Raw genomic sequence first — 13,986 nt, 5'->3', positions numbered from 1 at the left:
ACGATTCCAGACATAGATATGACTGTCAAATTCAAAACTGAAAAGGAACTTGCTTTCTGGGTGCAATGGGATGGAAAAGAATGCATGACACAGGTCGATGACAGTGAACCATTCTGCATTCCAGGGAATCTGATATAGTATCACAGCAGGGTTGGGCACAATAGGACAGCAAGGCACGACAATCTGGTTCACTTTACGCAAATCTTGCACTACCCGGTACTTTCCACTAGGCTTTTTGATCCCAATGATAGGCGAATTACAGGGGCTGCTCATCACTTCTTCTATTATTTCCGCTTCAAGCAGCCTGGTAATTTCAGTCGCTACTCCTGCTTTCACTTCTGCACTCATTTTGTACTGTCTGGTTTTGGGATATACAGCATTCGTTTTTATTGATATTTTAACTGGGTCTACATTCGCCATCAAGCCAACATCCTTTCCTGTGAAATCCCATACTTCTGGGACTACTCTTAACTGGAGTTCTTCCGGCAAATCCTCAACTGTTAACGGTTTGATATCAGCATCTTGTCTGACTAACATCAGTTTGTACAGGCCATCTTCATCGGGGGTCTGAATTTCGATGCCATTTGGTGTGCAGTAAATGGTACAACGCATCTTGCACAACAAATCTCGTCCTAGCAGATTCACAGGACTAGAATCACAGACCACAAATCTGTGCATTTCTTTGAAATTACCTATGGAGATTTCCATTGGTTCGGTTACTGGAGTACTTATTATTTGATTTGAGACGCCCACTACTTGGATCGCTTCTCCCGAGAGGGGTAGGTTAGGAACATCCACTGTCCTCACAGTAGATCGGGTAGCACCAGTGTCCAACAGAAAGGTGACGTCTTTTCCCTCAACCTTTCCTTCAATGTATGGTCCAGTCTGGTCTACCGGTAAGGAGGCGCCAAGCACGCACTCCTCATCCTCCCCTCTCAGGCCCCGTCAATCTTGATTTTCATAGAGGAAGGTGTCATTTAACAAGTACTGTGGAATGATTGCATCTCTTTCATTCTCGACTTCCCATACTTCCGCTCTCTCATTCTGCTGACCCTGATTCTTAAAATTTTGTCTAGGAGCACGAGGTACAGGAGGTAGCTTTACCTGTTGCTGGTTCTTCCTCGTCCCCTCTTTCTGCACCTGTGGGGTTAAACCATTTACAGGGGCATTACCGGCCTGCAGGTGTGGACACTCGTCTCTCCAATGCCCTATCTGGCCGCACCCGTGACAAGGGAATTTTTTCATAGCCTCTTCTCTACTCATTTTAGTACGGGGCTTTCCCCCTCCTCCTCCACCAGTGGTATTCTGTGAGTTCTTATTAGAATTCAAGTTACTTAACTGCTGTTCTTGTTGTTCAGCCAACTTCACCTGTGCCCACATGACCTTTTCCTTGAGGGCCTTCCTTTTGTTTTCGATTTCATCTTCGCAGTATTTTGCATATTTCAGGACATCATCTATTGGTTTTCCCTGCCAACTGATTTTGTTGTCTCTAATCCATTGGGAGATTTCGGGCCTTAATCCTAGCACAAATCTGTAACTGAAATGTGTCATGTCTTTCATGTCCACATTATCGATACCGCTGTATGTTTTAAACACTTGCAGTAGCCTTTCATAATAGGAGTGAACAGTTTCATCACGTTCTTGGGTGGTTCTATCTATTCGGGTCCAATCTGTTTCCTTTGCGGGAACCTTTTTCTTGAGATATTGTATGACTTGTTCATACTTCCTCATTACTTCAGGTGCAGGCGCTCCTGTTTTCTCATCTCTGGGGAATTCCTCACTGGGCCAATCAATTTCAATTTTACAGTCGGTCCACAGATCTACGGGGACCACAATGTCGAAAAACCCATCCAGGTCTTTCAGCAGACATTTCTGAACTTTTATGAAGCGTTCCACCTGCCTGTACCAATCAACAGGCTTTTCCCGCAATTTCGGGAAGTCATTTGTAAATGACACAATATCCTGTCTGGACCAAGGGACATGGACATATTTCCCTCCCGGGACCTCTCTCATGGGACACAATTTTTCTGCGGGAGTTACTTCCTTCAGCATATATTCTGACGCTTGTGATTTTGCTCTACTGTCTTCCTTTTTCTTTGCCCACCGGGTTCTCCATTTTCCCACCTCTCCCCATTTTTGCAAAAGCTTTAACAATTCCTTTACTTGGATCTGTTTTCCCCCCACATTCAAGTTTTCTAAATCTTTGTCTGAAAAGTCTACTCTATAAGGTTTCTGAAGGATTTTGGAGCGACTAACGTCTATTCCCATTTCTGTGGCTGTATCCATTATCCTTTCATGGAGCAATCTAGCATTTCGGGTAAGATTTTTGCTGATAAACAATAATTCTTCTTCATTGTAGGAGCTCAGACGTTCCACCCCCACATTTCCAGCCATCATTTCTTCTATTTCTATTCTTAATTTATATATTTCTAATGCTTTGGGTTGGGGAGTAGTCTCTTTCTCCAGCTCCTTTGTCCATCTGTCTAATTCTTCTGGGGATACTACGGTGGCACTCCTAATCCCAGTGGCACCTGCAATCGACACCTCTTTTAGTCTCGGCTGACTTCTTGCCCCTGCTGTGCTAGTCCTAGGCTCTCTAATGGGCAAATCCATCAGCACCACAGACTCACATTCACTTTCCTGATCCTCATCTATGAATACTTCTTTCCTCGGGGTAGGGACGCTAGGAGTAGGCAGCACTGAGGTGACAACAGGAGGACGGGGACTAACCAGGTCATTTCTATACAGTGGAATAGCTGGACCAATAGTTACTGGAATAGTCAGGGAATCAGGATGGGGATGTATCTGGGCAATGGTTCGAACTAAATCCTCTCGCTGTCTAGCCAGGGCTTCCTTCTCTTTTTCCCGCAATGCTTTTTCAGCAGAATTGTCATGCAATACCTGAGGTACTAAGGACGGATAAATACTTGGAGCAGTCGGAGTGACCAATCGGGGTGGACCTTCTCCGAACGGCTGATAATTTGGGACTGTGGATTTAGGTCTGCAAAACCCATCCCCGTTACTGGTTTTACTGTCTGTACCCGTTCCATCTGTATCACTGTCCCTCCTACATCTGGGATATTTTGAAAAGGGATTTGGAGAATGCATAGGTTCTGATTCTGCAACATAGGGAGGTGGGTTTTTCATTAACAAATCTTCCAGGTGCTCATCCTCTGAGTCCCCTGCGGGCATTATGTGATGGGTCTTTTCTTTACATTTCCCTTTCTTTTCTTCTAATACCCCCATCATGGGAAATAACCCTTCAGTCAACATAGATTGCCTCCACTGTTTCATTTTCTGCTCTTTGGTTGGCGTTGGAAGCCTAGGATACCATTTACTCACTCCCTTATCCATTCGGGGTTTATCTCGCTCTGCAGCCTCAATCTCCCATTCCTCCAGAGCTTCGTACTGGGTCAGCCTAGGTCTAGGGTGTAATTCGTTCATGCGGGTCCTTAAGTTAAACAAAATCCGACCATTAAAAGTACCTTCAACAGGGAATGCTAAGACTCCGTCCTCGGCAGTATACTTTGCCCAATTTTCTAACCAGACACAAGTGTGATACCCTTTGTCAAACAACATGAAAGAAGCAGGGGTGTTTGGCGGGGGAATGAGAACGCCTTCCCTCGTTCTAATGGGCTTGTCGGTTTTGAAAAAATTCTTTACTTTGTCAGAAAATGACAATTTCCTCTTTACTCCATACATCATGTGCGGTCTACCTCGTATGAGCTGATCCTTATGAAATCCTAGGTACTTTGGGTTCGGTATGAAATCTGGATACCACATGCAATTCTCCAGACTCGCTTCTAGCTCGGCTTGATTAATTTTGTTTACTTTTGTGCTTCCAATGCTAGCGCGACTTATTTTTCGCACTACCCAATCAGGTCCGAGAATACAAAATCCTTAGCCAATGGGTGCGCGGCCTTTTCGCGAGACAGAGTCTCACGCTTCGGCACTCACCCCTCCTTCACAAATTCAGCTCCGCTACACACCCGCTGTCTTGACCAATACCAGCGCGGCACGGAGTGACGTCAGAGCAGCTTTCCGACTGACTCCCTCCTTCACAAGGTAACGGAAACTTTTAACTTTTCCTAAAGTGCAAATGCAAAACTTAGTTACTAACACACAACGTCTGCCACTATGTCTGAGCGTTCTAAAGAGATAGAAAAACTTTCTTTCACTGCAAGTAAACCACTTCTGTCTACTTCTCATTCACTCTGGATAGACTTCTTTGCCTAACCTCACACGCGAGCAATATAGAACCCGTTATTCTTCCGACTCATCCACTTTCGTCAGGGATATGTACTGAGCCGGGATTTCACCAGTGAACTATTTTACTTACCAGTCAAGCCTCGGAGACCCTACTACTCCTTCCGTATGCGACCCTTACTAGGTGATATCGCAATGAAAGTTTTATACCGGACTCGTAGCTATCATTTATTCAGATACAAAAAAAGATCCTAATTAGTGCTTCCAGTTATTCCTAACCCTGCACTAATGACTCAAACCCTAGTGACTTCAACAGCTAACCGGATTCTGCTCACCGTTAGCCAAATACTTCCCCGGGGATTCGGACTACACTGAACACTTACAAACAGTTCTGGGTTAATTCAACATGTAATATCTATAGCAGCAATGCAAAATCATATACATTTACATATAAATCCTTAAACATTTCGAAACATTTAGACCAATATAGTAGAAAATCAGCAGCACATTTTTGTTTTCACGGTTTGTTTATCCTGTCTACCTAATCTAACTAGTCCAAACCATCCTCTGCTACCAGAAAATTACTGATAGAGCGCGCAGTTCACCCGGGTCACCGTATTCACCAATTACCTACACGCACTGGGCCCTGGCGTGGGAAAAATTTTAATACACCATTGACATTTGGGGTGAACTGGGTGATGGTTTCTGTTGCACGCTTCTATGAGTAATTAGGGTTTGGGTTACACCTCTTCTTACCATGTACCTGACTTACCACAAGTACAACTTTCCGATGGACCTGGAGCTAACAGGGAAAAATAGTAGACAGGGAACCTAGGAAAAATACCCTTTGTACTTCAGTACATACTTATCCACAATTTCTTGTAAAATGACCACAGACACCTGATGAAGTTTTAAAGCTTTATAAAAGGGTTCAAAAGGAAGATGCCAAGACAATAAGCGATATGCAGAATAATATATCAAACATCAGAATCAGCACCAATAAGTAACTTTGTATTAGAATTATAACCATTAGAGTACATGGGAAGACTAAAAGGTAGGATTTTTAGAACAGAACTAGTCACTGCAACTTTAAGCTAGGAACAATAGGACGGGGTTGGGACCTAGAACATGTATTTATCCTAAGCACTTAAACTATTCTTTCTAAATTCACTGCAATCAGCTAAAGGAAAGGGAAAAATTGGAACATACTAATAAAATATAACAGTTTGGCAATTCTCTAAAGGTGGGGAGAGAAGTGGAACAATTCTACAACAATAGCATATAACTTGTTCTCAAGGTGATAGAGCAATATCAAAGGCAAGAGTACTTTATTAAATCAGAGAGAGAGAGAGAGAGAGAGACAGGGAGACAGGGACGCAAACCCACGGATTGATATTTACCTAGTTCAGAAAGAAGACTAACCCTGGCCACGGGTCAGTTGGAAGGACGGGGACAAGGACCCTCAGGAAGGAATACCAGAATGCGAGCAGGTACAGCCCACGGACAGATCAGGACAGGATACCCCTCAGGTTCGGGTCAAAGGACTGGGCCTCCCAGGGTACGACCAACACCCACAGCTTCGGACAGCAACGCCTGCGTTACCTCCTTCTGCAAGTAATCCGCCAGAAACCCTAATTGGATTTTCGAATTCCCCAGCAAAGTGCTTCGCCAGCACTTAGGATTTTCCACCCCTTAGGAGTTTGTGGAAAGTATGGACAAAGTGCTCCGCAGCACTTTCAGATTGAGCACCTATTGAGATCGTAGGGTCAGTGACAGGTCTGCTACTCGGACAAGTCGGACAATTTTCCTAAGCTAAACTAGGGCAATTATACTGTTTTGGGGACCCTCAGACCACCCACTAATGTTGCAAGTGACAGTTTCCCATATTATGATTGGTCAGGAGAGGTGGTGCGGTCATTACCACCTCCTAGAATTCAGCTTTCTCATACTTCATATTAAAATTTGCACACCCGCCCCCCGGGTTCACGTTCCCATGCATGGAATACAGCAGTAGAGCACAGTTTACAATAGGTAGCAACAGTATTGCTTCTTCCAAGGTAAGACTCCGTATTCCCAGCGATGTTCCCAGGCGCATTGTGCTTCAAGAGCCAGCTGGCTGGTTTCAGCTTCTGCGCAGTGGGGTTTTCTCTTCTGTCATGTGACAGTGCCCAACAGAGCCTCAGCATGGCGTCGCTCATGTATGCCCCAGCCCACAAAGACGCGGTACATGAAAAGTAAGCGAGAACAAATTAAAATCACATATAAAATGATCACACTGTATACCATGAGAAATTTTAACCAACCCTTATTTTATAATGACTATAGCGTTACTGTTTTAGTGCGAAAAGACAGATAGGCTGAAGCAGCAGTAGCAAGCAGAGAGCGTGGTGAGAGACAAGCGGCCATGTTTGCAACAGTGCGCATGTGCACAGAATCCCTCCAGAATGCGAGTGCGTCACATCACATGGGTATGACCGACGCATGCGCAGACTGAATAGCATCAAAGCAGCCGATTCGTTAGTGCAAGCTTTGTTAATATGGAAAAGACATACGAGCAAGCATCCTGGGGACACCCGCGTGTATGGGAAAACGTAAAATAAATGACAAACAATGATTTTAGTAGTATTATACATTGGGCGAGGTTCTTGCACTGGGCAAAGCGCTTTACGTGCGAATCCTTGCTCCATCACAGGTGCTCCTGCGGCCTACGTGTAACACCAGCAAGCCATCTGTTTTATGCAGCTGACTCCCTAGGAGTATCGCAAACCCGGCCCTGGCTTTGGTGTATACCCTAGCCATCCAAACCCCATTTCTGACAGTGTGCCTGTGAGTGGTACAATACATGTAGGATTTAGTGCTGTGCAGTGTATGTATATTATATCTGTGCTGGGTGTATGTGTGCCTGCAAGTGGTACAATACATGGCTGACTCTGGTTTCCATTTTGTGAGACCCATGTCTGCCTGGAGAAAAATGAGGAGAGGCGGTAGCGGAATCCCCAACTCCAACAAATTTGCGTATTGCTACATTCCTATAAGCTAGGTAGGACACACTGGAGGGAGAAAGAGCCAGCCTTCCCTAGTACACTTAAAAGGGTGCTCTTTGATTTAGAGAGGTCACAAAGAAGGGGCCTGGAGACATCTTAGGAAGGAGATGGGGCTAAGAGAATCATAAAGCATAGGGCTAAGGGTGTAGTCTAACCTTTTGATACACAGACTGTTGTGTCCTGTGTTTAGGTAAAGATACTAGTGGTCCTCGGCAGACTCCTTACAAGTATTACATAATCTGACAGGTGTGGCGAATAAAGTTTGAGATGCAGTGCATTCAGTTAAAGGTTGCATGCTGAAGAATAAAGATGTGCAAACCAGAGCTCCATGTGTGGCATGGTCTGTTACATGTTCCCGGGCAGGGGAGAATGCTGCAACTGGTGACGAGATAGGGGATACATGCCTTGCAACGATACAAGACTGCTCTCCCTTGAAGTTTGCCATGGTCCAGCAACCTGCTCAACATGAGCCTCAAGAAGCAGTCTACAGTTGGTGTGTGTGGAAACAAAGCAGAACTCCAGCTTTTGAGAGGCCATTGAAGAAGGTTACAGCCCTACAGAGGAACACAGTCAGTGAACCTGCCAAAAAATTACTGGTAAGGCCGGAATATGAGATACTGCACCACAGCATAACACAGAGACACAATTGATACAAAGCAGAAACGCTAAAGACATTGACAACCAGGTATAAAGAAGCGCTAGAGACAGAAATGATCAGTTGCAAAGAAGAGCTAAGGCAGTGCTAAAGACAGTGAAAAGCGGATGTAAAAAGTACAACTCTACTTACCAGAGCGAATGAGAAAAGTACCACCCATCCTCCAATCGAGACTTGGATGGGGGCCTGTGCGCTCAAAGTATCATGCAGTATCCACAATAACGCAAGCATAAGCATGGGATTGTGCTTACAAAGCTGTTGAACCCCGCATGAGCGACCCAGGTGCAGCTGGTGGCCCTAAACGCAATTCAAAAGATCTTCGAGCTTTGAAGCTCTCCAATGGCTGTTAGAAAGAGCACCAAGTATGGCGCCACCTCGTTATTGAAACCACCACTTACATTCGATACTGCAAAAAAAGCAGAATATTACCACTAGTTGGTCTACCTGGATTGAAACTTTTAATGGCTTTATAGATGCTATAGAAGAAGCAGATGACAAAAAGATCATCAAATACTTAAAGAACCTTGTAGGTAACAAGAGTAAAAGAGGTGATAAAGAAGATATAACAAGCTGGTGAAATATCATACCATCAAATCAAGAAGACGTTGGAGGCCAAGTTCAATTCAATGCCGAATGTTGACCATGAGAGGTACACTTTCAACCAAGCAAGACAGCGACCTGGTGAGATGATGAATACATTTATTGAGAGACTTGAAACACCTATAGAGTGCTACAAGTTCAATGAATTCCATGATGAAGAAGCCATGTGTCTGAGAGTTATTGATGGTTGCCTTTCGGACTCTTTTCGATGACGCATTGTAGGAGGGTGGATACCTGACTATAGTTACCTCAGATTTTTTGCTTTGTGTTTAGCTGGTTTTTGATTTAGTTGGCCTGGGATCCTGCTAATCAGGGTCCCAGGCTATCTGCTCTCTCTGTAAATGGACTCCATGTACTATAGGTACATAACCAATTTGGTACTGGACACCTTGTCAGCCCCTGTACAGTGCACTATAGGTGCCCAGGGCATAGGTGCATCCAAGGCCTACCAGGGGCTGCAGCATATCTTTTGCCGCCCCTGGCCGGTACTTAAATTGACACAACTGGCTGATCACTCAGCTGGGGCAAGGTGGTGTAATCACCCCTTGCTTAGATATAGTATCCCTATATCTAAACCTATATCTGGACACATATACACCTATAAGTCACTCCTATGGCAGGCCTTAACAACCCTGGAGGCAGAGTGCTTGGTTTTATGTGAGATGGTGCTCTAGCATGAGCTGAGCCTGTCTGCAGCTGTCGGGACCAACTCCCTTAGCTGTTCCGGGATATTGCCATACCATATACTCTTAAGTGCATTATAATCCTCGCGGTTATGTGCTAACTTTGGTTTGGCTTTATCAAAACATGTCGTGTAAGGTGTCATACGCTTTGGAATACTACCCCCTCACCAGTCCTGGCGACGGGTGTAGCATTCCACCCCTCTAGACATGTTACTTTGCTAAAACGCGGTAAATTCTAACCAGAGTCTCAGCATCACAAACTGGATGCTGCTGCCACAGACACAAGTCTGACTTCCTACTGCTGACCGAAACTTGGCAGGGGAGGCCTGGACAAAGGGTTTCCTGTCACAGGGAGGTGCTACCCCTCCCCTCACGGGAGATAGTGGATTGTAGCAGAGAGGTTTGAAAGAAACTAGACACTGCCTGGGGAGCACAAGGCTTCCCCTTGCATAATCCAGTCAAACCGGTTCTGGGGTACTCCAGCCCCAGTCCTGGCGTGAAACTGGACAAAGGGAAAGGGGTGTAACCACCCCCTTCCCTGGTCCCACCCATAGGAGGGACCTAGCAGGTAATCCAGCCCACAGATTTGGAATAAAGGTGGGAGCAGTGCCAGCGCACAACAGATTATCCTGACTGAAACTTTGATACAGAACTCTGGACCCTTCGACATCCCACTCGACGTGGAAGACTGAAGAATCTTCCTTGTGGTCAAGGAGTGACCACCCTGTGCAAACAGGCACCATCCAGTGCCTCACCGTTTGCTTTGTTGCAGTTCCCACCAGAACTCGAGCGACAGAGATCGACAAGACTCAGCTTTCCCGCCGTCCAACAGCCCGATCCACAGTCCCAGCGAATCTGAAGCGTGGGGCCGGCCATCTTGGAAAAACCACGAAGTGCTGACCGTGCAGCTCCCGAGGCTCCCTCGACGCTGTGCATTGGGGTTTGAGAAGCCCCAGCTCCGAGCAGCTTTTGCACCAAAGCTCACCCCTCCACACTCACCGAGTGCTGCGTGGGGCCCTTCTGCATTTTCCTGCGCGGTTAGGTCGCTTGCCCGTTGGCTAGTGGCCCCAGTACCGATGAGCCTTTGAATTTGCTCTGCTAGTCTGGTTTTCCAGACTGGCCCTCGCTCCCCTGAAAAGGAGCATCCGCTCTGACCTTGCTGGTCCGAGTAAGAAGCGATCTTTGAATCCTGCGTGGGTTGCCTTTGCCAAGGCTTGTTAGCTCCAATCTGGAAGCCGACACCGCCGACTGCGAGAGCCTTCGTGGGACAGCTTGTGATCCACTCCTGGACATCCTCGATTCCCCAGAGTCCACGTGGCAGCGGAGATAAGCTTCACGACAACCACCTGATTGCGCCCGACATTGCCTGGTTCCTTCCTGGTTCCACCCTGGCCACTGCTGAGTGACCCAGACTCTGTCCCCTCTGCTTTCAGGTACTCTACATCTTCGATCCACCCTTGGATCCAACCGTACACTTCTCTTCTGGACGCCTGCAGCATATTCATCTCCAGGCACCATCAGACTGCGTGACGAAACCCGACATACTTTGGCACCTATGCACCCGCTTCCTGTGGGTGAGGTAACTCGTGAATGCCGGTGCTCCTGCATTGGTATACACCGCTAGTGTCTAAGTCTAAAGTTTGGTAATTCTAGTCCAGTCGGAAGACTCCTAAAACTGTAACTCGATAACTTTTACGCACCATTGACTTTGCATTGGTGCATGCGTGTGCTTTAAGCGCTGTACCCGAGTCCCGCAGGCTTTTCCCGACTTCACCACTGCTAGTCCCGAATAGCCCCAGCGATTCCCAAGGCCTCAGGCCTTGCCACTGTTCGATTAGTGATACTTATACCACTATTTTAGTATATGTTTTGAGTGGCCCCTGGCCTCATCCATAATTGTGCAGCTTTCATATGTTTTACTGTGCTTTTGTTTAAACGCTTGTGCTTCTAGACTCATAAAGAGTATAGAGGATTATTCTAGTAATAAATACATATATTTTTATAATATATAACTTGTGTGGTGTCCTTTCATTTGGTATTACAGGATTGTGATTGGTAAAACAGCTGGCTTCACATGCCCTCTTGAGTTTAGCCTGAAGGCTGCTTAGTCCATGCTACCCCTTGGATAGCTTGTCTATAAAGTTGACTTACAACCACCACCATAAGGGATTGTTTGGACTGATACAAGGTGCCCCCAGAATTGGAGACATCATATATCAGGCCAACTTCTCACACGCATGATGAGAGAAACGCTCAGTTTGGATAAAGTGCTCATGGCTGCAAGAGTGAGGAATGTGCTGATCGGTAAGCTGTTAATATGGAAGTGGGAACAACCCAAAATGAATCAGCATTGAGCATGAAAAGTAAACAGAAAAATAAGGCAGAGGCATAGGGAGTGATGTCTCCAAAGACAAAGAAATTGTGTTTCGGCGGTGGATTCTTCTTTCCACTTGAAAGTAAATGTCCTGCTTATCAGACAAATATTCAAAGGCTGCGGGAAGGAAAACCATTTCATAACCGTTTGCAAAGAAAAACTAAGTACGTCACAAAGTGACGAGATGATGGCTGGGAGAAAGTTTTAGAACCACTCCAGTCACTCCCACCAGTCCAAATGGCAACATCGACTAAGACAAGTGGAAACAAAACAAAGTCGACCATTATCAAATTCATCATCGAACGGTTCATTGATGTCATCATTGAGTGACCATGAGGAGAATGGATGTGCAATAGTAATTTCAGTCACAGATCGACGGGCGCATGTAGGTTTGGCCACTTGCACGAAAAGACACAAGTCTGAAAGGAATCACCACATGAAGCAACAAAGTTCCTTTGGACATTGCCCTAAAAACATGCTCAAGGTGAATGGGTGCCCTACAATATTCATTATAGAAAGGTGTGTCGATATACATCATGCCGGCAGAAAAGTACAAAGAGCTGTCTCCGAATCCAAGTCTCACACCGTGAAGAACCAAAGTGTATACCTGCGTAGCTTCTACACCCTTGCGGAGTAAAGGATCCTTTGTAGCGACCATGCGACACAAGAAAACAACAGTGCAAGCACCGATTCATGTACTCCCCAGTACTTCATCAAGTACATGCTTAAGTTTCGACACTGCTGTTGACATGGGGCTGATTTCTATTACCTACAACTTGAATGTCCATTCTGAAATAGTGAGTCAATTCTCGACATTGTTTCATGGACCTGAGAAACTTAAGACAATGATGGTACAGCTTCACATTAAAGAAGACATTGGCTTCATTGCACAGCAACACTGTCTAATTGGTTTTTACTTACAGGAAGCCAATAAGAAAGAACTAGAAACGCTGTTAAAGCATGAAATCTTTTTTTTGTTACTGAACAGCAAACATAGAAAAATGTGTTACATCATAGAAATTCATTAACAATATAAAAATAGGTATATTTCATTATTAAAATTAGAAATGCATGTATGGATTTGGAATATTATTGCCTTGTCTCTCTTAGACATAATAAAGTGCAAAGTGCTGAAAATAGCTTTAAGAGAGCATATTCTGACAATAAAGAAAAAAACTATATTGTTCGAGGATTCGAGGCCAATAACATCCAATCACTCTAAATTACATCGGGTCTCTATCTACTCCCTCCAAATATGTCCAAACCCGCAGAAACCTTCTAGTTGCTCCAACCCTTGTTGTGTAAGCTTCTTCGAATTTCCTTGTGCAGCTCATTTTAGTATACCATTGGGCATATGTAGGTCCTCAAGAAGACCTCCTATTCTGCAGCATCAGGGATCGTGCCACTAAAGAGACTTTTGCAATAAAAACATCTCCCCCCCCTTTTTAGGTTTCGACCTGGCGAGGGGCACGCAGTGCCCCTCCCAGATCGAAAACTTTTGTCTTCAGTAGGGATGTTTGGACCGCCTCTGTTTCCAATTGGCTGGCTCCATAAATGGAGACTAGCCATTGGGAGACAGAGGCTGTCAATCACGCTTTCTTGCGAAAACGCGATTCGGGGGCGTTTCTCGTTCTTTTTTAAGCCCCGCCCCTTTGTCCTGGGCCGCGCTGTGATTGGCTGCCGGCCCGGGACACCCCCGTGACGTCATTTCCCGGGCCGCGCTGTGATTGGCTGCCGCCCGGGACACCCTTGTGACGTCAGCCAATCACAGCACGGCCCGGGACCTGACTTGTTTTTATCATTATGTTCAAGTTTAACAATGCTGTAAGCTTGATTATCTTTTATTTGACAAGAATGGGGACCGGGCAGATCGCTGCACCAGGGCATCCTGCTAAGTAGGCGGGTCACCCACGGGACGACCTATACCCGTTCAAAAATTCCGCTCACATTATGAGTGAGGATCCTGGCGTCACCCAAGATCGTTATTTTCCTTACTCATTAGTTTAAGGCATACAAAAATGTGGGTGGAGAAGAAACCATTTAGGAGTAAAACCTCTAGTAAGTGAGAGCGAGAAACTGTCGCCACATGCAGATTTAAAAAAAACTCTTAAAAGGGTTACAGTATATAAAATCTGCAGAGAAAGGGTTCACCGTTTAATCACAACTCACTCAAAAGCGGCAGCATTGCCCTCTCAGATTTATGTAAATTAGAATGCCGCGTAGCCTCATGGGAAACGGGGAGGTGCCTTCGGTAAAAACATAACTACGAATGGCGTCCGTGGCGGTGACGTTCACTCATCGTGAACTCCGAAACGCCACTTGCTGCTGAATTCAGCGCCATCTAGAGTCTTTATAGAGAATTGCATGAGAACAATGCAAGTACACACACAAACACATATGTGGGACGCGGGGGTTCATCTCCTC

At 45.5% G+C, this 13,986-nt stretch overlaps 1 non-coding gene across 1 annotated transcript; it reads right to left on the bottom strand.

Moving 5' to 3' along the window:
* Positions 1-13,424: 13,424 nt before the first annotated feature.
* LOC147692245 (U12 minor spliceosomal RNA) lies at positions 13,425-13,574 on the bottom strand. The gene has a single exon (XR_015300253.1). It is a non-coding gene; the product is annotated as a U12 minor spliceosomal RNA (small nuclear RNA).
* Between the last annotated feature and the right edge of the window lie 412 nt (positions 13,575-13,986).

This window comes from Lissotriton vulgaris, chromosome 9 (assembly GCF_964263255.1).
Source record: "Lissotriton vulgaris chromosome 9, aLisVul1.2, whole genome shotgun sequence".
NCBI classification, from domain to species: domain Eukaryota; kingdom Metazoa; phylum Chordata; class Amphibia; order Caudata; family Salamandridae; genus Lissotriton; species Lissotriton vulgaris.
This window is presented reverse-complemented; position numbering and strand designations above follow the sequence as displayed.